The 23,180-nt window shown below is 39.1% G+C and overlaps 1 long non-coding RNA gene across 1 annotated transcript in view; it reads left to right on the forward strand.

The window, feature by feature from the left end:
• Positions 1–23,180, forward strand: part of LOC140223863 (uncharacterized) — a 96,650-nt gene that overhangs the window by 8,519 nt on the left and 64,951 nt on the right. The window contains exon 2 of the long non-coding RNA XR_011899152.1: positions 18,527–18,580. This is a non-coding gene — a long non-coding RNA (uncharacterized lncRNA). The remainder of the gene's footprint in view (positions 1–18,526; positions 18,581–23,180) is intronic.

The raw sequence follows: 23,180 nt of genomic DNA on the forward strand, positions 1-23,180 counted from the left end.
CCTGTTAGGTTTGTAGGCGCCAATGCGCGCTCGCCCGCTGCGCTGCGGCGCGGCGCTTGAAGCAACCATTTCGCAACAGAGGTGTTGCACAGTAGCATACGGAATTGAAGGCTTTCCAACGTATCAAGAATGACAGGCATCCTTTAAAAGTACGGAACTTCCTTCGCAAAATAAATCAAGATACTACGGCACAAAAAGAGCAATAGTCCAAAAACTCACTAAGTCCCAGCACTTTAGTCCTAACGTTTATCATAATTGTAAATCATAATTGTATCATAAAATCGATTTCACAGTCGGTCACAGGAACAGGTTTTGTGTCATCTACAAGATGTCATGAAAAAGTGGTGAGGAGTAATGCAAATTAATTTAATTTTGTTTAAATTGAAATACATCTTGTTCGCGTGCTTGGACAAACAAAACTCTATTTATTGTCGGCCTACTGTGGTGTAGTGGTTGTAGCTCTTGCTTTATGATCGGGAGGTCCCAGGTTCGATTCCTGGCCAGGTGACCTGAGTTTGATGGTCTCAAATTTATTGATAAAACTAAAAGCAAGTGATGCTGTGCGCTAACCGTCTCTTTATATTTAACCTCACTTCGACTTTAATTTACACGGACCCGACTCTGGCACTTCACGAGGGAAAAGGAGACCAACCAACCTAGTTTTCCCTCCGTACCGTCACTGGAGCTTTCGTTCCGGAGTAATTGTGGAGGCGAAAAGTTGCATATTTGATACTGTAGACTTGATTAAATTTGCTACGAGCCTTATTGACAGATCGCAACAATTAATTGCATTTTACCGAGAGCAAAACTTTCCCCATAACGCACCGATCTGTTGGCTAGGGAAAAGCGCCGTATGAACAGTCGAATGTTGCCGTATTTCTCCTGATACAATATTTGTTTTTAAGGAAAGTTATGAATATTTATCCCTGACATTTTATGATACTCTAGATTAAATTGTGAAATTTATTCTCTGAGAACTTTGGAGAAAAATATTTACCAGTTTCCCGGGTTATTAGTGTACAACTCCGCCTTTGGCTACTATTTAGACACTGAAAACGGGCTATATAGACATACGCTCCAGGCACAGAGGCCGAAAGTTACGGGTGCTACGCCCTAATCGCGGACGGTATGTCTATATAGCCCGTAAGTACGGCTTCCAGGACCAGAGTTTTTTTTTCCAGTGGCGGATTTCAAAATAGTACTCCTTACGTTTGATCAGGAGTATAAAACTTCTAAACCGCCACTCTCTTCAGAAAGCTCCCAAAAACCGATTCGTGAAGTTTCCGACGAGTAAATTATCTTTGTTGGCAAGATTTTTTACCGAAAAAGAAACCTATGTCATACCCCACGAGCGCAATAAAGCTTGACAGCAGCCGACCGGGAAAAATTGGCGGGAACCACAAACCAATCAGAGACGACTCGTATGTATTAAATGCGCGGAGCATATTGTGGCTTATCCAAATTACGACTCTCTTGTTTTCTCTTCGGGACTTCTCCGCTCAAACCGCGAAATGGCTGTGCGCTATGGGACTTGTCTACTTCCTGGCTGTTCAACAGCCTACCAAGCAGTTTGCTCAGCAAAATACTACTATGATTCCTATTATACAGTGAGATTCCTATAAAAGTGGAACTTATGATGACTATTAGCTATCGGATATCATATGCCTCAACTGTGGACAGTTTACTGTCTATACGCCCAACGTCATTCAGTTTGATTATCTGTTCATAATTGATAGAATAATATTTACAATTTTTTTAAATATTTACAATGTTCATAATAAATTAGCCGATAGTAATTATAGAACTGTAATCTATTATTTTTTGAATAGTACCGTTATTGAATCCTATAAAACTTCCAAAACCTGTTGAACTAACTGTAGCAAAGAAATATCTTGAGATAGAAAATAAATAATACAAAAAATCAACGGGATTAACTTTATTAAAGTAGATAGGATAAAAAATCTCATTCATTCGAGTTTTCCACAAACCAAAAATGCTATATAACCAAAATTCCTATAATTTTTCCAAAAATTCCTCGTATTGCAAAAAGCATCTTATTTGTGAGCTCAACACTTTACTCACCAGTCACCACGTGGGTTGTTTCAAAGGGTTGAGTCCCGCTACGAGGGAAGGAGGATCTGCATGTGTCATTGCATACAACCGCCGATAAAGTAAGAGGAGTCTTTGTCGTAAAAGTTCAACTTTGATGTTGAAATTCGGGTGGCGATGATCAGGAGCATCGGAGCGGATGAATCCTTCGCTTGGCTGACAAAACGTCGTAAGTACGCTTGGAGTTTAGCCCCGGCAAGCGTTGTGTTATATTGATCACAGGGCTCATCGCGTAGCGTAGTTACGACGTTTTGTCAGGAGGGCGACGAATCATACGTCGCCGCGGAGTCCGTCATCGGCGAAGGCGTAAGATGATATCACACCTCGATGCGCGAATGACATGTTTGCTGGAGAGGTGGGGACTCGAAATTCAGGGACCCCTCTCAAAATATCGGATATTACACGGAGCCAAATTCAGACCCTATTTCACCGCCGGTTACCTTTCATACGCTCCCTGAGGCCGGCAATCCCTTTCGACGTCTGACAAGCTGAAAGCGAGATTCAGACACTTGTCCGAGAGAGGGAAAATCAAGAGGAAAAGGGGAAACAATAACGCCAGCATAGCTACATTTTACGATCCTCACGATATTTTTCATTCATTTTTATATGGGATTGGCAGTTATTGGCCCTGTCCACCCACTACCGAAAAAGAAACAAGGAAAACGCCAAAACTCTTGGGCGTAAACTCACCTTATTTTATGAAAGGAGGCATGTCGACCGAATACTATACTGAAAAAAATTACTCCGGCCTTGGGAGCTGTACTTACGGGCCATGTAGACATACAGACCGCGTTCCGGGCTCAGAGGCCGAAAGTTCCGGGAGCACCCGGAGCAGTCGAATCTACGGCTCCAGCACCCTCTGAGCCCGGAATGGACGGTGTGTACATTGCGTGTACATTTTTTTTAAGTGTAGGAAACGCTTGTACTTCTATTTAATGTTTGAAGGATTTAGGCCCTTAATGTTCGATATCGGTATAGGATGAGATTTTTCTCCTCTAAAAAAACCGTACCTTTACTACGCTGAAGTAAGTGAATATTTTAGTCTTGTGACAGCAAGAATGCAAACTCAAAATTCGATGAAAATGGACAGTAGCTGAAAACATGAAACTAATCGATGTAATACATCGCATGTCGTCCTAACACAAAATATGACGGCCATTAATCGCCCTCTATCAAAGATGATCCCTCTCCCAAGAGTATATCTATCGAGAGTTCGCTGTATCTCACGGGTCGTGAATTAATGAGGACGTTTCAAAAAAAAAAAAAAAAAAAAAAAAAAAAAAAAAAAAAAAAAAACCCTCAAGATTTTTCGTTCAATTGAGCATAGATTGTATCCGAACAGCACTGTAAACTTTTTAGATTCCACCCATGGAAATAAATCGATACCTGCGTATCGAATCAAAGATGCCCGTCCGTGACGTGGGTCTGATAGAGTCTATGAGAACTTTGAGCTCTACCGGGAGGGCAGCAGTAAAACAAGAATAAAATTACGATCCATTCCGCGGAAGGAAGGGAGGCGTTCTGGAAGCGAATCGACGATCTTGTCTCGAGTCGTAAATGGTCGGTAAAGCTTCCGAGTCAATAGGGCTGTTTTCCTCTTTGAAAAACCAGCGGAAAGCCAGAGAGGTTTTTTGAATGAAGACTATTAACTGAAAAGGCTTTTCCAAGACTTGTTCAAAAATTTATTTGAAGAGAGATTTCGTAGTTTAGGGCCCTTATGAACGCAGGGTGAAGACGGCAGGAATTCAGTTTTGTAATGGGTGGTTACTGACCAAGAGGAGTCGAACAGTTCCGACGAACAACTTTCAGCAGGGAAGTTTTCAACTTGATCAAGATTGGGTAGCATTGCAATTGAATTTGTAGGGGTATTTGGGCAAATCGAGGGCTCAGGAACAAAATCGCCTAACTGACGATTTTGGTGAAAATGAGTCAGCAACTTCGCCGCATGCTTCGGTAATAAATACGCAAGCTGATGTTATTACTTTTTTCCAATTCCACATGAAAGCGTTGCAAGGAAGCTGTAAGGAGAGATGACATTTTCCATGAAACTAACGCAAAGGATCAATTTCCAAAGCACTCGTAGAAGTCAGTGCAAAGTGGCAAGTTCAAGAGCAGTGCGATCTAAACTTGACTTTTGAAGCCATAAAAGACAGGACTAATGGCGAGCTATACAGGGCTGCCACTAGAAAAAGCTATGAATTTAAAGGCCGCGACACACCGAGTGGCGCTACGGAGAAATTGGACATGACGCGGCGGTACGCTCATACCTACTTTTGTTGATGCAAAACGTAGAAGTTTAAGCAGGTACCATATATTTTTTTGTAAAAATTCCTTCAAGAATACTCCTTAAAATTTAAATGTGACGAAATAAAGATCAAAGTTTGCAGTTTTTGTCAACGATTTTATGTCCATCCTCTCCCAGTGGCTGGTTCCACTGTACGGAGACAGCTGGCGCTCTATCTTTTCGGTCGATGCAGCGCTATGTTATTTCAAGGCGTTTGGAAGGTTGCCACAATTTTCTCCAATTTGAGGCTCGGCCGGGACCCCTCGAAGCCACTCAACAATTGCCAAACGTGTTCAAGTGTTAAGGCATCCTTCACTTATCGCTATCGATTTATCCCCTAGCTCCGCGCCCCGCGCTGCCCCGTTCCAATGCAAATCAGCTATATTGCAACGTTTTAAATGGGAGCTCGTTAAATTTTTCCAAAGAGTCCTCCAGAATTATTATCATAACGTTTTCACTCCTACTAGCCCTCCACAATTCCTTATTGTTCTTTTCGGCCATTGGAAATGGGTAACTCAGTTCATTTGCGACGAACATAAAATCTAAAGTTATCTATAATTTACGTCTATCTATAATCTAAAAACTACGTTAGTCAATATCAGTAATACTTATATTGTGAATATAGATTTGTTATCAATTTTAGTCTGATTAATTTTCCTAAAAATTAAAATAAAAATAATGAAAATTGATAAATTAAAAGTTCAAAATGATAGTTTGTCTCCTCATAGGAAATATCTGATATTATGTATTTCTTGTTTCTGCAAAAAGTTGAATAACATCACAATTAGTGAATAGTTAAAAACTGATTTCTTTGTTGTTGTTATTATTATAATTATTATTATTATAATTACTGTTAAAAATTTTATAATTTCAACACTGCTGAAGATTTTTTAACAGCGTTATGGTTATTTTGTAAACGAGACTCATCTTTTCGCACGGAACGCGTCTGCAGTTGCCTTCCTGAATGGTCTATACTAGTGTTGCACCAAACAGCGTATTTCTTTGAGCGAAAATTGAGCTCATATGAGCCTTTTCCCTCTGTATTGAGATTTTCAGCTTTATGCTGATTTTTAACGCTCGTTGGCTAAACAATTCAACTTACTGCCTCATCTTTTTGTGGCATTCCGCGATTCGCTGTGACGCTGAAAATTTCCATCTCGACAGGGCAGCTTCATACTGATCCAACAGGGTAGGGATCGGAATTACCTTCGCCTGATAATGGTTAAAGAGCGATGTATCAAACAATTGGTTCAGCAAAGACGACCATATTTTTACAGACTCTCCTCACAGCCTCCCGAGTCTAACTCTCATCGATATCATTGGGCAATTAAAATGGTCAACATGTTGTGCAACAATCATCATTAGACATGATGTATTGTTTATACTCATTTTGAACGGTGCCTTCACCTGTTGCATTGCTCGGATGGTCAGTGCACCAACAACTCTAATTCGGTGGCTTTTGGGAAATGTGTAACTGGACTTACAACGCTCCGGTATTTTTGTCGTCCATAGTTTTATTAAACAAACTGCAAACTTAATTTTTCAAATATTTCCGTGATTTTTCGTCTCTACCTAAAGGATGCTCAGTAAATATTTTTAGGTATTGAAACTTTCTCGTCTCCCTTCAAAATATAGGGATGTGGTCACGGGAACTGTGAGACTGGGCAATCTAGAAAGGCCATGAATTACGAAACGCGATTTTCTGATTTTTTTTTTTACTTTCTTCCACAACCCCTTGTAACGCAATCATAACGCTGGTCTAGGCATCCCAAATAATCACGTAACATTTGCCTTGATACACCCCTCGTTTTTCGCAAAAAACTCGAGAGTAATTTTCTCACTGACAACTTGGGAGAGCAGAGCTTCTGGTAAGTTAAAGGCTCTGTGTACCAAGCAAAAAAAGGATGAGACAAAAAAACTAGCATATAAAACTTAGAAAGAAGCGAGAAAAAGTTAGAATCCAGTACGTGTGCACTATTACTTAACGCTGAACTTGACTCCCTCTCACCCCTCATCACGAGCGGTCACGAAATTATGGGGATCCACCCACTCACTAGAGTGTTACATAATTTATGGACAGCCCAAGAAGTTTCCGCTTTTAACCATCATCATATTCTCGGATGAACCATATGTAGTGAGATCGCTTCTTGTATTATGAATAATCCAGGTCAGATATACATGTAACACTACTTCGTCTATTTCGATGGTCGACTCATTTAAATCTTATTGATAAGCAGGATCTATTACGCCTAGAGGCACATTTTAGTTGCTCTCCCCCATAGCATCTATTTTTTAAACTTTAAAATCAAGTTGAATTGAGTTTGTGAACGTAAAATATTCCATTCTATCAGCCAACTCGAATTTTTTATTTTGGCGCTCGCACATTTCCAGCTTTGATTCAGGTTTTACGATTGAGATTTTTGGGGGAAATATATAGGTAATGTGTACCAAAAGGGGGAGGAAATCCATTTTCAGCCAAAATTTCAAAGTAAAGTCTTGTATCAAATCGAGGAAACGGTTTTTCCGCAACGCTGAGTCAATAAAAAAAAATTGAATTTTTTAAATTTAGTCTAAAACTCACTTGCGACGAATAGAGAATTTGCAGGTGTCTTGAAATTTGCTGAATACTGTTTATGAGTGGACTTAGTGAGTTTTTGGACTACCGCTCTCTGTCTGGGCCGTAGTATCTTGATTTATTTTGCGAGGAAAGCTCCGTACTTTTGAAAGATGCCTGCCATTCCTAATATGTAGAAGCGCCTTCAATTTCGTATGATACTGTGCAATACCTCTGGTGTGAAATAGTTGCTTCAAGCACTGCGGCGCGGCGGGCAGGCTGTTAGCGTAAAACGCGCACTGGCGCCTACAAACCTAACAGGGATACTTCACGCATTGCGCAATGCGTGAAGTATCCCTGTTAGGTTTGTAGGCGCCAGAGCGTCGCCGTTCCGCTTTGTGCTGGACTCTAATATTTAATCTCGCGGAGTCAGCGTTTTACAACTCATGATTTTGAAATGTTTGCACATCCTGTATGGATTATTCTCATTTTACTTGATGAAAAAAAATATATATTAAAGGACAATTTGCAGGTGTCTAAAATTTGATGAATTGTGTTTATGAGTGGAGACTACTGAATGAACTGAACACGAGGATACCCGATACCCTTCATTCATGAATTGAGCAATTATTGAAGAAGATATGACAAAATGATCCAATCTGCTAAAATATGTGTGTTTAAATAGGAAATGCCACTAGATGACGTCACTAGGCGGTGCATGTTCTCACTTTTAAATCTATTTTTACGTTATTACCCAAATCAGAAAAAAATTATAAAAAAGACTGTGAAATCAGCTGTTTGAGCACTTTCAGATGAAGCAATAAAAAATTTGCATGCAAATTCTCCATTATTTTAATTGACAATTCGTCATGAGTGAGCTGTAAACTAGATCTTAAAATTTTAACCGATTGAAACCAATGAAGTGCCGAAATCCGTTCGATTTATAAATTTTTTCCTACCCCTGCTACAGATTCAACCGATGGAGTGAATTTCTGAATTTTTAAGGTGCTCATCGTGATTTTAACTCTCGAAAGTCCACCCACTGATTTGAATCTCTTGTGCGCAACAGCCTTATTGTGGTTACTATCAGTGACGAGGCGTGCTTTGCGATATATCGATTGTTCTGCCATTTAAACCTATGGTAAAGAATCGATTATGTAGGTGTTCGCTGCAAACACCCTGATTACCGATCATTTTCCATAGATTTAAATGACATAACAATCGATATATCGCAAAGCACTCCATGCCACTGGTTGCTATCGTTAGACCTGTTCTCGCTAACGACGTCAAACTCAAAGGGTCGCGTGGATTTACACCTGCACTCGAAAGGGCGCGGCGGTCACCATGTTCGAAGCGTTCGCCGGGAGAAGATAAAACTTTCAAAAACTCTTTAACTTTTTAACTTGTTGATAGTTAAATCGAGTACACCTCCGGGAAAAGCCGCTCTGTCAATATTGCCGCTCGACGTAGGCCTTTGAAAGTTTGCAGGGCGAGCGATTACAGGACGCCGCACAGTGGATCGAGTCGATTAGAGAGGTCGGACATAAAATTTTTTACTAAAATTGCGAATTTTGATGTTTATATTCCGTCCCATTTTAAACTATAAGGGGTGCTTCTAGAAGAAAATTTTACGAGGAAACCAATTGAACCACTTACAGAACCTCAAAGTTTTGTACAGACGGAGTTATAAGCGTTTAAAATTTCCAAATTGTGTCCGACCTCTCCTATTGACTCGATCCACTGTGCGCCGCGCCGCTCACAATTCAACGATGAATATTTTAACTCGCAAATTCTTGATGATCGAGCAGGTAAAAAGTTTGTCGAGTCTGAGGCAAATATTTTCGCCTAAAAATTAACTTATTAATTCCCGCTACACACGTGTGCTCCCGGGCCTTTTGTTTCCCCTCGTTTGCTCACAGATCTCCGGGGAGAATAACATCTTCCTCAGCAGAGTTGGCGTTTTCATTCTGTTTGATTTTTAAACGCCAAGAATTAGACTTGTTCTTTTGTTTAACAAAAGAAAAAAGAAAAAGAAGTATGTACAAGTATGTAAGTAAGTAATGTACACTATTAAAAATCTTAGAGTGTTAGAGGCCAATTTGGTCCACAATAGAGTGATATGAAAGCAGAATGAGATCCGTGCTCCTCTTGTAGAGTGAGCTCCGCTCTTACGAATAATTTTTTCTGCGGAGTGAACTCCACTCTTGAGATGCAGATTTCATTCCTTGTTTTATCGCTCTTCGAACGTTAGGGCGGCGTATATCTGTCGAAGGCGAATAGTGACATTTTGTCAAATGCCCAGGCAGATAGTTGAAGTTTGACCGTCTACAAAATTTTGTGAATTAATGGCGAAGATAGCTCACGAATTTTCAATATTTTTGGGAAAATAACTCATTAAACCTAAAAACTTTTTTTATCTCTTCCTCTTCGATTGCTTCTCATATTTTTAAATATTGAAATAAGTACTAAAAAATCTGTATTTTATGACACGTTGAAAATTTCAAGATAAGTGTCTGTCCACAAGCTAAAAATCGTTTAAAATACTATGGTTTGATGCAGATTTTTACTAAGAATCTTTTCTTACAGGCGCAACTAATTATTTTGTCTAAAATTAGGAAAAGAATCAGAATTTCAATCTAAGTCAGAATATTTAGCTATTTGCTTAGGCATTTGACAATATGCCTGATGCTATTTGCCTGCGACACTTCCATTTCCACGTGAGCCTTGTTGTTCATATAATTCCATGCTTTCCGCGACTTACGTGAAAATCGAGGTATGCTCCCACGTCATAGGAGTGATGATTTACACCACATGAGCTTTTTTTTGGAAACATACACTTCAATGCACATTTTCATTCAGTAAATCTAACAGTGTAATAAGGGAAGGGGGCGGATGAAGAAAACACGAGATACACGAGAATAGAGCAGAAAGGGAGGGGTAGGAGCAATTCATCAATAAAAGGTCGAGAAAATGGATGTATTCAATTATCATCAGCGGTAGTTCATTGTTCAGTTCTCTCCAATAAAATAAATAAATAACATAATAAAATAAAAAAGTAATGCGTTCTAGCGGACATGAATGATTTTACATGATTCTCATGTTTAAACATGTAGGATCAAAAACTCTTGTAACACGCACAGCACTAACTTATTGAGATACTGTAATGATTGGGTGAAAAACAGCCACTGGGCCACTAGGGTCATGCGCTACCTCAATACATCTTGTGGTTCGATTCCTTCGTAATATCCCATACTAATGGAGCAATAGCCACAATCGTACTGTCCACAACGCATTGTCGATTTTCACTGTGCGCTCACTCAGAATGGTCCCCGCTTATTTGAAAAGTCCCGCGTCAAATTGTAAATTTTTCCGAGCGCGCCACCGGAAATGGCGGGAACCAATGGGAGTCGAAGTTTCGACTTGTTTACATTCGCGTTATTTTGATGAGAAAGAGGAAGCTGTAAACAAACGTGGTTCTTTATCTGCTCGTGAGATTTGTGAAATTAAGTCCTTTGAATATTCAAAGTTGCTGGAGGAAAAGAAAACACGCATATAGCCTGAAATGTAAACAGAATATTCTACTCACAGAGAGGAAAAATTAAATTTTCTTGAAAATGTGTTAACTTTATAGAAAAAAAAATGTTAATGATAAAAAAATAAAGTCAAAGTATGACAGAGAGTTTTAGCGTCGCTAACGGAGGTACGTGATTTTGAATTTTGGCCATTGATAAAGAGCTTTTTGTTTTTTTGCAACATGTTCAATTACCGTCCTTTACATGCTCGTATTGCTTAATTAATTCCTCGGCATAATTCAGCTTTTCCTGCGCCAGAATCACCGCCCGCAGCGCAGTTTTTTCGTCCCCAGATAAAAAATGCTCTTTTCCAGAGTTAGGTATGTTTTCCTTGAGCCGAACGACGTAAATCGTGTTTCATCCGACGAAGCTGGATTGCCCGCGGGTATTTACTCAGCAATCTTTGCATCGAGAACTTAGCGAACTGCACGCACTCACTTCATTGATCCGAGCTCTTCGCTTCGTCAAAGAGGAGATCTTCGTCTTCGTTTTCGTCTTCTCCCTCGGAAACGGAATAATAAACGAGGAAGATTTCATCTCAAGGAAATAATTAAAAAGGTTCAAGACGTCGTGAGCGAGGCTGCCGTTAAAGATGGAGCTTATTTAGTCGAGTTGAATCCCTAATGTTATGTGGACTGAGTAAATCCCGACTTCCATGCATAAAAACTAATATTAAAATTGAATGGGGGAAAGAGATAAAAAGAAAATGAAAAACATCAGCTTGGGTTTCCAATTACGGGTGAACATACTGTAGTATTTATGCTCCCAATAACAAATAATTAACGCGCGGCGTTGCCTTTTGGTGTTTTTACGCTCTTATTTTATTCTTCAAATTATGTTTTAATGGTTTCTTTTTTTATTCGTTCGTGTCCTTAATCCTGAATTGGTTTCCCTTTTAAGGAAGTATTTGTATAATAAACAAGCTGCTGGTTCCAACACTACTGTGTTGGAGAGCTCGCCTTTGGGAAACTATTAACAACTATTAATGCTTTTTTCTAAAATTGTATACGTATTAAATGAATCTTTACCCAATTATCAGAGGTTACATGCCGATGCAAAATGTTATGACGTAATTTCATAAGTCAAATTTTTCACATTTCAATAAATAAAGAGAAATAAAGAGAGAGAAATGGAATTATCTTTTATGAATGTGATTTTGCGGCAAATGTTGCAATGGCTATTTTTGCCATCGCATTTTTGTTTCTGGCTTTCATCGTTGATAAGCTTTTTCTTAACTTGTCAACAATGTAATGAAACCATATGATTTAATTTTAATTTTTTTTTTTTTAAATCAAGTCGCCAACTTGAATTAAGGTTATACTTTGTTAAGCTGGCAGTCTGAAATTCTGAATTTTTATCGGCACAGAGTTCAAAGAAACTATAATTGAGCACGGTTCGGAGGAACGTTTCTGCCATAATTCTTACACAATACTTATGGTATACACTAAGAGCGGAAAAGGAACTCACTTGAATTTTAGCGTGGAGCTCGAAAGACCACTTCAAGTCTTTGTATGCGAGTGGCTCAATGGAGCACATCACGCCTTTGTATGTATGCGGTGGCTCAATGGAGCACCTCGCGCACTATAAATAGCACGGAGCTCGAAAGAGCACTTCATGCATCTGTATTTTAAGGTTAAAACGAACTCTAAAGAAACTCAATGCGAGGCTCAAACGAACTCTCAAGCATTCTTAATGCGAGGCTCAAACGAACTCCCAAGCATTCTTAATGCGAGGGGCTCAAACGAATCCTAAAGCATTCTTAATATGAGGTTTAAACAAACTCTGAAAGGATCCCAATGCGAGTCTCAACCGAGCTCTCAAGCATGCAATTATTTTGAGGTTAATTAACCTTCTATGGTACCAATAACGGCAATCTTAAGGATTATCCATTAATTATGCGCAAATCTCAATCTTAGTCTTAGTAACTTAAAATTAATTGAACAAATTATTAAATCACGTCGAGGTCACCATGTTTTTTATTTTAAGAAATAATAACAATTGCAAGTACAACTGCACACACAAACTGCATTGAAAAGAAAAGAGGATGATAACATACAATTAGGTAATTTGCTATAAAACCATAGCAACATGCTATGATATACTCGACCACTGGAAAGTGCTGCTCTCTAGTGTAGCAAACGAGGAACAATTAATCCTCAGTTGAATGAGGGAACGGAAATGTTCGACGGAGGAAAACTGTAACCCGCGAAAATTCAACTTTTAGACCTTGAAATCAATGGGATTTTGGCCGTTCCTCCGACGGCAACGAGAACCATCCATTTGTCGCCACGGACACTACCAATGCTAAAAGAAATCGATCGCAAAGAGCTCTCCCGAGTGGGCGAGCTCAAAATTAAGCGTTGCAAGCACACGGGATAACACTACAAACCTAACGGGGATACTTCACGCATTGCGCAATGCGTGAAGTATCCCTGTTAGGTTTGCAGGCGCCAGTGCGCAATGCGTGAAGTATCCCTGTTAGGTTTGTAGGCGCCAGTGCGCAATGCGTGAAGTATCCCTGTTAGGTTTGTAGGCGCCAGTGCGTCGCCGCTCCGCTTTGTGTTAGGTTCTAATATTTAATCTCGCGGAGTCAGCGTTTTTCAACTCATGATTTTGAAATGTTTGCACATCCTGTATGGATTATTCTCATTTTAATTGATGAAAAAAATAGATATTAAAGGAAAATATACCGTGTGTTTAGTAAATATTAAGGTGGTTCCGTATCAAAATTTTGTTCGTGTCCTTAATCCTGAATTGGTTTCCCTTTTAAGGAAGTATTTGTATCATAAAAATTAAGCGTTGCAGGCACACGGGATAACATGTGTAAGGTTCGTGGACGTATCGCCACTCCTTCAAATTTTTACCTCAATAATTGCAGTAATGAAAGTAATTAGGTGCTCGATGCCCGATTGGTTGCGGTTGAACAGGGGGCACTGGAGGTTAGGTGTCGCAGAGAGCCGGGGAATGATATAAAGCGACTTATATCTATGTCCTTGCAGTATCTAAATGGAATTTCAATACCAAAATCTGTAAGATGTCCACTCTTAATAGTTTACCATAAAAAAATGTCTCTGAGATAACCTTTTATCAACAAAAGTGCAGTTTTAGAGATTACCGAGACATGAACAAATATTTCGTTGCATCCTCACCGGATAGCTGCTCGGATGAAAAAAAAACAACTTAATTTTTCCTAAGTACGCGCATATTAACTTTTGCTGACTTTTAATCCGAGAAATTCCCAGCGATTGCGATTTTCCGGACGAGTTGCCTGCTTTTCCAGTTGCTGCGCATTCCCTAAACTCTCTGATTTATGCTTTTTTAATTCGCCGAGATCCCTGATGATGGATTATGCATGTGATGAGCAAAGTATGCATTGTTGTTGAATGATTTTGAGTCAATATTTCTCTCTTGTGGATAAATTTTAATCGCTTATTGCACTTTAGGTTTTTTTATTTATTTTCAACACACAATTATGCGGACTGTGCGCTCTATCGGCGACTAGCAAAGTGATGTTAAGAGAGCAACTCTTGCTAACTCTTGGGGTCTGTTGGGAGGGAGTCGGGAGTCCTATCACTGACCATAGAGGCCTGTGTTGCGGGCCAAAAACGGCTGGTTTTGTTGATAAATTGCTGAGAGGCTGATAAGATTACTCAACTTCTGAAGTTGAACTCTCGGCAAAACTGGTAATGGACTTTTGGGATTGCTCTATTCGTGATAATTTATAGAAGCAAGCCCCGTTGTCTCGATCTGCGCCATTGCAAACTCCTTGGCGAATTTCGTCTCTAATGAAGGAGCCTAGCCACTAATTATTCTCGAAATTCAATCGGTTTTTTGAGCACGGGGGTGAGTCAAAATTTTCCGCATTTCGAAGTAGCAACGCCTCTTCATTTTTGTCTTTATCTGCAGCTGAAACAAAGAGACTTGTAAAAGCAGTCCGAAACGGAAACGACAAACGCAAACACAGGAAAATGCGGAAACAAGGCTAAAATACAAAATACACAGGCAGGACGTGTTGGTACCTTCCGGCACCATTATCAACTGCTGAAATATAATTAAAAATAAAAAAGAAATTAAAATAAAAATCCAACAAACGGCGTTAGATTTCCAATAGATTCTATAGCAGGCCACACAATTACTTATAGTCTTTTATAGTCGATGGCAACTAAGCAACAGCCAGGCGATAAAGTGTATGCGAAACGTTACTAATTACGGGTGCTAGGACTTCGTGAGTTTTTGGACTACCGCTCTCTTTCTGGGCCGTAGTATCTTGATTTATTTGTGAGGAAAGCTCCGTGCTTTTGAAAGATGCCTACCATTCCTACTATGTTGGAGCGCATTCAATTTCGTACGATACTGTGCAATACCTCTGGTGTGAAATAGTTGCTTCGAGCACTGTGTCCGCGGAGAGCCGGGCAACCAGAGTGACAGCAGTGACACGCGCATATGCGTCTACAAACCTAACAGGGATACTTCACGCATTGCGCAAAGCGTGAAGTATCCTGTTAGGTTTGTAGGCGCTAGCGCGCGTTTTGCGCTGGCAGCACCATGCTCCAGTTTGTGTCAGGCTCTAATATTTAAACTCATGGAGTCAGCGTGTTTCAACTCATAATTTTGAAACGCTTCCACACTCTGCATGGATTATTCTCATTTAAATTGATGAAAAAATGTATGTATCAAAGGAAAATATAATGTGTGTTTTGTAAATATTAAGGTGGTTCCGTATCAAACTTAATGATTTCCAAAGCACACGAATTTCTACACAATTTTTTATAGCTTTTTACAGCCGATGGCGATAAACTGTATATCCTGTTGATAGGAACTATAGCCTGGCTGTATAATTTTTTATCGCTTCGAATATCCCGGCTGCATGAATTTCTTCGGTTTCTACAGTCAGCTGTATGATTTTTTATCGTCTCTCATAGCCGGCTATAAGAATACCTTTAGTATTTTGAAACGCAGCTCCTATTGCCAATTTTTACCAAGGAATTGATAAAACTTTCAAAACTCACTTTGAACTTTCTCTCTCTTTTTTTTTTAATGTCGTAGTTTTCTTTAATTTTTGTTACAGAAGGCATGAGTCCAACTTTTAAAATTAGCCTTAACGGGGTTTTAAACATTTCCCCACCAGAAATCATATTTGAGAACTTTCAAATAGATGGCCCATCCTTCAATTTTTCCAGAAAATGTTTTGTCATCCTGATTGACAAGAAAATCAATTTCGTACCTCTCCCGTGAATCTTAGTCTTGTGCAATCACACCCTTCTATTAGAGACCGATTCGATGATACGGTTCCATAAATTTTACCCAACATTAGTCCCTAAAAATCTGACGCAAGAATATTGATTAGTTTCGTTCTGAAGAAATAAAAAAATAGCGGGCTAGTATTCTCTCAAATTATGAGGCACTTTTCCATCGCCTTTGTTAATGCGTAGCTGTTAATGATCAAACTCCTACAATACTAGATTTCTAGTATACCATTGGCGGTGTGAAAGCAAAAATAGCTCGCTATTAGCTAGAAGTTAAGTGCAACGTTGAATTGAGTAAAGTCATGCAGCAATGTATTTAAAGGAAAAATTGTGCAATAATTCCGACGCACCCACACCAGAACAAATATACCGACGGCGCATACATCGGAGTCCGCAATCACATATCTCGCTTGCGGTGTCTGAAAATCTCCGCAACTATGTTATTTTTTAAAGGAGAACAAATTGACATCATTCCTCGAAGTTTTTACAGACTTTTCTTCGCACAGAGAAAAAAAATCACGGCAGTTTTTAATGAATTGCCGTTGAGTAGTTTTCCGTTTAAAATATAAAGAATGGCAGGAAGTCTGCGACGCGACGTCCCAAACCGAGTTATGTGATTGGCAACTTACACCGTCGATATAACGAAACTGCACCTAATCCAATACGAATCAATTAAAATTTGAATAAGAAACAAGTTCTTGATAGGTAAACGGATACAATTTTACCGAAGATTGTTAAGAATGAAGCGGGTGCTTTTCATATTTAAGGGAACCATTATCGAGTGGAAGGTGATGAAACGGGTACCGTGATGGGTGTTGAAAAGGGGTGGGGGTATTGCAATCTTTTTACGTTGTTTTTCAAGACACGGGAATATCCACAGGAGTTTTTCAGCGTTTCAACAGTATGAGCGTTTCTCTCGCTTCGCCCTCTTCCTCTTTTTACTGAATACTCGGTGAACGGCTCGCAGCCCTTTAACGACTTCCATACCTAGTCTGAACAAAAGTCTGCATTTAGGACTGAGCTGCACTCAAAGAAGTTTTCCCTACGGGCGTCCTTTGAGGCAGCCTGTTATGCCAGGTTCGAGCGGAAGGAAAGCGGGATTGTTTGATTAAAATTTCATAGCTGGAGGAGTCGGTTTTTATACGAGCTCTTTTTTTTAATTAGTTCGATCTATTTGGTATAGGGCGAGTTAACTAATTAATGCCTTGAGAACGGCTACCCACTCTCTTCTAAGTAACTTCTGCATAGAATGAAGTAAAATTGTGTGTCGAGAAAAGTTACTGAATTTGAAATTTACATTTAAACCCCACCAAAACGTAAAGTATTCTTTCAAATAGTTTAAAAATGTTATGGGATTGCTGTCATGTCAATTTTGACGATGAAAAACTGTTGAAAATGCTGTCAACAAATCTTCTCAAATACTGATCTTAACTAATTAATGCTTTAAGAATGGTTACTTGATTACTTTATCTCTCTCGCATGACTTAAGAACGAAATGAAGTAAAATTGTGCGTCGAAGAAGGTTATGTATGTGTAGTTCAAATCCCATATTTAAAACCAGATTTAAACTAGGGGCATTATCGTGTTTCTCGCCAAGTTTTATGCAACAAAAAGTACTTAAATTGTAAGTTACCGCGGCATGCAAGAGCTCCAGTGACTGAAAAGTGACGAAAACATGTCCTTCCTCTTGACCTTTGCCTACAAAAATACAATTTTCGATAAAATACCGCTGAAACTTCAATTTAGTCCAGTTCTTGAAAATACAACTGGGCCTTCCTCACATGGCGCACATTGAGAGAGGTCGAACATGATGTAGACCTTTTAAAAGCGTATAACCTCCTCAGTAGGAAAAAGTAGATATTGAGCAAGTGGTTCCATTATTAGATTTCTCGTAAAATTTTCTGTGAGAGGTGTCCCCTTAAAAATGCCACGAAATGAAAACACTTTCTTTTAACGCACTCAAAAGCGAATACCTCTCAATCTATCTATCTCCCTCAAGCAGGTCGATGAACTTCCCTCATCTCATTTTTGTGTGATCGAAGAGGTATTAGTTACTGTTGAAAGGGGGAAAGGGAAGGTCTCACGGTAAGGTTTTTAATTATGCGGCCCTTGTTGAAAAAAAGGTCCCCCGGGGCAAATACGCTGCCTACTTGCTGTCATATCATGGACTTAATTTGTTAAGAGCTTATTTTTAGCGGTCCTGCAGTTTGATTGATCCTCTACTTGAGCATTGTTGTCTGAACTCTCAATAACTACGCTTGGAAATTGCGTAACTCGATTGCGGTATTCCAAATCCCCTCTTCATTTATTTATTCCAAAGGAAAAGAGACACATTTTTTCATCGTCTTGTCTCGTCGAGGTAAAAAATATGCGCGCAGATACCTTACCGCGCGCCGAGCGGACGCGTTGTTTATCTCAACAACTGGATACAGCTATTCGTGTTTGAAGGATGTCCGTATTGCAGATGCGAAAAACTGAAGGCGCCCTGAATGCTCTCGCGCTCACAATAATAATGTCAAATATAAGGTTGTTGCAAGTTTTTGATCTGCGAGAAGGATCGCCTCTGCGATCCTTCTCGACTCTTCTCGGCTGCTTTTTCTGATTGGTTCAACAAATAATGTGTTTCATGATGGCAACTCACATGCAGATGTGTAAAATTTTACCCGAATAATTTGCCGACATTTTATGAGCACAGATTTGTCCATTCATGTATTAAATATGCATACGTTTAAAAAATTGTTTTCATTTTCTGTCTTTACAGGTCTAAACCCAAAATGGACGTTTTAAAGCGGGAGGTCTCAGCTCTGGAAAAATCGTAAGTGTTGTCTTCATCATTATGTTTATCTTTACTCTTTTGCGATAGTAGTTGAACTATAACCTCTTTGATTTTTGCTCCCCGTGTTTTTTCTTCGAACAAAACGGACCGGCAATTCTTTTTATATCACCAGTTGCTATTAATTTTAATTGTTTAGGATCAGATTTTTAAAGTCAGGGCTACAAAGAGGCATAATTTCATCGCTGTCAAGTTAACTTGTGAGCTGGTTCTTGATTTCAAAGGTTTTCCTGCATGCTTCAACTGGAATTTTTAAGATATTCACGAGAGATGTAATAAAGAGAAGATTTTTGAGTGCTATACGTGGCACATAAAAATAAGTTTTGTTGCGGAGAGGCGATTTCTGCAAGCCACGCTTGAATGATGAGAAATTCTGCAATAATGGCATATTTTCTAACTTTTGAGAGCTTTCTGAGAGCGTTTGCTTTGTTCTTTACTTCAAGTTCTCTCGACGAAGGTATATCCTTATTTTATGAATCCTGTCTATTCTCACATTCTAGATGGATTTATGAATCCCCCTGCTACTACGCGGTGACTACCTGAAACATATGAACATACCATAAGATAAGATTGATTCTTATATTTAATTTCAAAAGTCCTCAAGCGCCGTGAAAATGCAAGTTGGTAATTGATTGAAATTTACCTTTTTTGAGCAAAATTAAAGATTCACTTAATTGTACGGATAATTAATTACTACCTATACCGATATTGATAGAATACACACAACTTGGACAGTTTTTTAAGAGTTTTCGCAGGTCCGTCGGAAGGGCGAGGCGACTCACCTGCCGTGCTAAAGAAGAACGCCGTATGAACCTTCAGACGTTCCCAAGTTTCCGTTGATAAAGGGCGAATTTACTGAGACAATTTTGAATATGTTTTTCCCAAATTTTCAGACAATTTTTTACGCTATTTAATTTAAAATACCTGAAAATTTTGAGGAAAATCATGCGTAAATGTCGTCAATAATACATGTTTTATCAAGGGAAATCTGGCTACTCTAGAATGTTCATACGGCGTTTTTCCTTAGCACGGCCGTGACTCTGGGCTCTGGGCTCTGGGCCCGGCACCAAGCGTTCACTTAGAAATTTTCGCGTTTTTTAACCTCAATTTTTCCTCAGTGAATGCTACAAGGGCACTGTGACAAAACGTGATCTGGCTGTCTCCTCGAAGCGTGAGCTGTATGAGTATGGAAAAAGAAGGGGGAAATTATCACATGATAGGGACTCATCCGTGCGAAGGATCAAAAACTGACAGGGCGTATTATCCAACAAGTGTGTCGGTGAAGGAGCAGAGGGGAGCTTGTTAGCAACGTTTAAAAGTTGCAGGTGCTTTGTCGGGATGACTTGCTACGATAGACTTTAACGCTTGTTTCGGAGCTGTCACATACTCCCTTTCTCAGCGGGAGCGGTAAATATTTATTTCCGACTTCTCATTTTTCTTACTGGAATCAAATTTTTCTGCAAGTGTGTGTTGCTCCCCAGGTAAAGACATTAAAAAATAAAGAAATAAAAAAAGAAGGAAAAAACTCTTAAGACTTTTATTATACGGCAAAAAAACAATATTTAACATTATTTATAGAATGAAGCGTAAACTGGAAAGTTCCGGGACCGCCCAATTCAGCTAAGAAAGCAATGGAAATAATAAATAAGGTGCTTGGATAAATTGTGTTAATTGGGTAAAATTTCGTGAATAAGAGTAGTGCCAACACCTCTCTCCTAAAGCATAATAAATAACGATGGTGAGTCTACCAGACCATGTATCTCGGTTTGCAACGTTGTAGATTTCCTGTCACTTTTTATTTTTTGAATGGAAAACTACGTAGCGCTAATTTTTGTAAACCTCCATGGTTTTCTGCTCTCCTCGAGAAAAACCATGTGAAAACTTGAAAGAATGATATTGATTTATTCTCCTTCGAAATAATAAAATGAGAGCGGAGATTTTAAAATACCGCAAACGAAGTATATGATCTGGTAGTTTCACCGTCGATAAGTGGATTGCATTTTGCAAAAAGGAACTAGGAGTATTGCAATGTTGCTATGATTGTGCAACTTCATCCATTGCCATATAATTATTGAAATCCTTAAAAAATGTGAAATTTACACGGTAATTTTTATCTTAAATTTACAATTTTGAGCGAGTAAAATGAAAATTGTTAATCGATAATTAGGTTTTTCTTCCAAGGCAAAAGAAGTTGCACAATCTTAGCAGCATTGCAATACTCCTGGTTCCTTCTTGCAAAATGCAATCCAGGTAATGTATGTCTTGTTGGAGGAACAAAAATTTAAACCTCCGTTTGTCGGCTCCAACTTGAGGTTTGGTTCCTTGCTGCTCTACTCTTTCCATTTTTGTACATCCTGAGTGCACGATCGTGGCACTAATGTAATTTCAAAGTATGTTAGGAAATTCTAAGTACTTAATCGGCAGCGAAGAAGGATTTGATTTTTCCATGAATTTTAAGATTCATACGGTTCCGCGAGGTACCGGAGCAGTGGAAAGTATCACTGCCTAACCGGGTAAAGTTTGGAAAGTTGTCTCGAATTCCAACGAAAAAGAGTGCTTGCACGTAGCAAGAGTCCCCTTATCCGAGAATTCTCTCTGAAATGTTGACAACTGTAAAGGAAATAAAGCAAAGTAACTTTTATAAAGGGCTGAATATGAGTCAAAGTTTGGAGGCACGAGGGATTTTTAAAACATTTTTTCGCTAGGCTTTAGACCCTTCGAATGAAAGTCTGTGAAATATTGTCAAACTTTGACACATAATCTAATGATATTTCGTGATGTTCGATTCGAATTTAGGATTGGTTAGTCCGCATATTCCGAAGAGCTTTTGTAACTTCATGAGTAATCTCGATTTGTATACAGGCAGCTTGACAATATTGGCCATTTAGAAAATATACTCTCCAATTTTCGGCCTTGCTGAAGTACCAATGAGGAATTATAGGCTTTCAGAGACATGTAGACCGGCCCCTTGTTGATCCACGTTTTACACATCCTAAAATTTTGACATTATTTTTGTTTTCCTTTAAAGTTTCATATGAGAAAGCGGTGAGTTCGCAAAAATTGACGTCATTTTAGACAAAACAGCAGTAAGTTCACATTATTCTACAAGAGAGCTGTACGTACTGCTGTCTTGAGTAAAATGATACAATTTATTGCAAATCTGTAACGTGAAAATTTGCGTGTTGCGTATGATCAAAACAGAACTACGCGAGAATGAGGACGATAGGATACACTAGTAGTCTCACCCAACATGAAATGAGTGTGAACAATTTTTTATACAGTCGAAGATGAAATTATCGGATTTTTGGTCATCCGAACCATCGGATGTTTTACGAAGAATGGAGGATTCGTTGAATAAAATTATCGGCTCGCACGTCATGCGCCAACCGGCTCAATTTTTCGTACTTCATATGGATTACATTTTGCAATAAGGAACCACTATTTCTGGTATATTTTAGAAACATCATACATGCCATTGATTTACCTATGAAGATATATGCTTCTAGGGGAAATCCAGAGATAGTGGTGCCTTATTGCAAAATGTAATCCATATCGTCCTCTCTCAGACGAAGGCATGGAGGTTCATTCCAAGGTTGCAAAATTGACCCAAACTCTTTAATTTTTTTACAGCATTGTATCTGAGCAATTTTTGTCCAACCTTCATCTGATTTTTCCATGAGTTAAGAAAGAAAATCTTTGACAAATTCAGCCAGAGATCCTCATACAAGTGCAATTTGCAAAAGGAATGCTGGCAACTTTGAAGTGTAGTTACCCTGGTGAAAATTGGCAGTAGAATCTTTGCTCCAAAATACCATAGACCTACAGCCGGCTGTAAGATTTTCAATAGCTTCTATAGCCGACTACACAATTACTAATAGCCTCTTATAGTCGACGGCGATTAAGCAACAGCTATGCGATAAAGTGTATGCTACACGTTACTAATTACGGATGCTAGGACTTGGTGAGATTTTGGACTACCTCTCTCTTTCTGGGCCGTAGTATCTTGATTTATTTTGCGAGGAAACCTCCGTACTTTTGAAAGATGCCTGCCATTCCTAATATGTTGGAGCGCCTTGAATTTCGTATGATACTGTGCAATACCTCTGGTGTGAAATAGTTGCTTCAAGCACTGTGGCACGCTACGGCGGGCGGGCAATGGCGCCTACAAACCTAACAGGGATACTTCACGCATTGCGCGATGCGTGAAGTATCCTGTTAGGTTTGTAGGCGCTAGCGCGCGTTTTGCGCTGGCAGCACGCGGCTCCAGTTTATGTTAAGCTCTAATATTTAATAGAGTAAGCGTTTTTCAACTCATGATTTTGAAATGTTTGCACATCCTGTATGGATTATTCTCATTTTAATTAATGAAAATAAATATGTATTAAAGGAAAATATCATGAATATTTTGTTAATATTAAGGTGGTTCCGTATCAAACTTAATGATCTCCAAAGCACACGAATTTTTACACAATTTCTTATAGCCTTTTACAGCCGATGACGATATACTGTATATCCCATTGATAGGAACTATAGTCCGGCTGTATAATTTTTTATCGCTTCGTATGGCCCGGCTGTGTGATTT

Source organism: Bemisia tabaci, chromosome 2 (genome assembly GCF_918797505.1).
Source record: "Bemisia tabaci chromosome 2, PGI_BMITA_v3".
Taxonomy (NCBI): Eukaryota; Metazoa; Arthropoda; class Insecta; order Hemiptera; family Aleyrodidae; genus Bemisia; species Bemisia tabaci.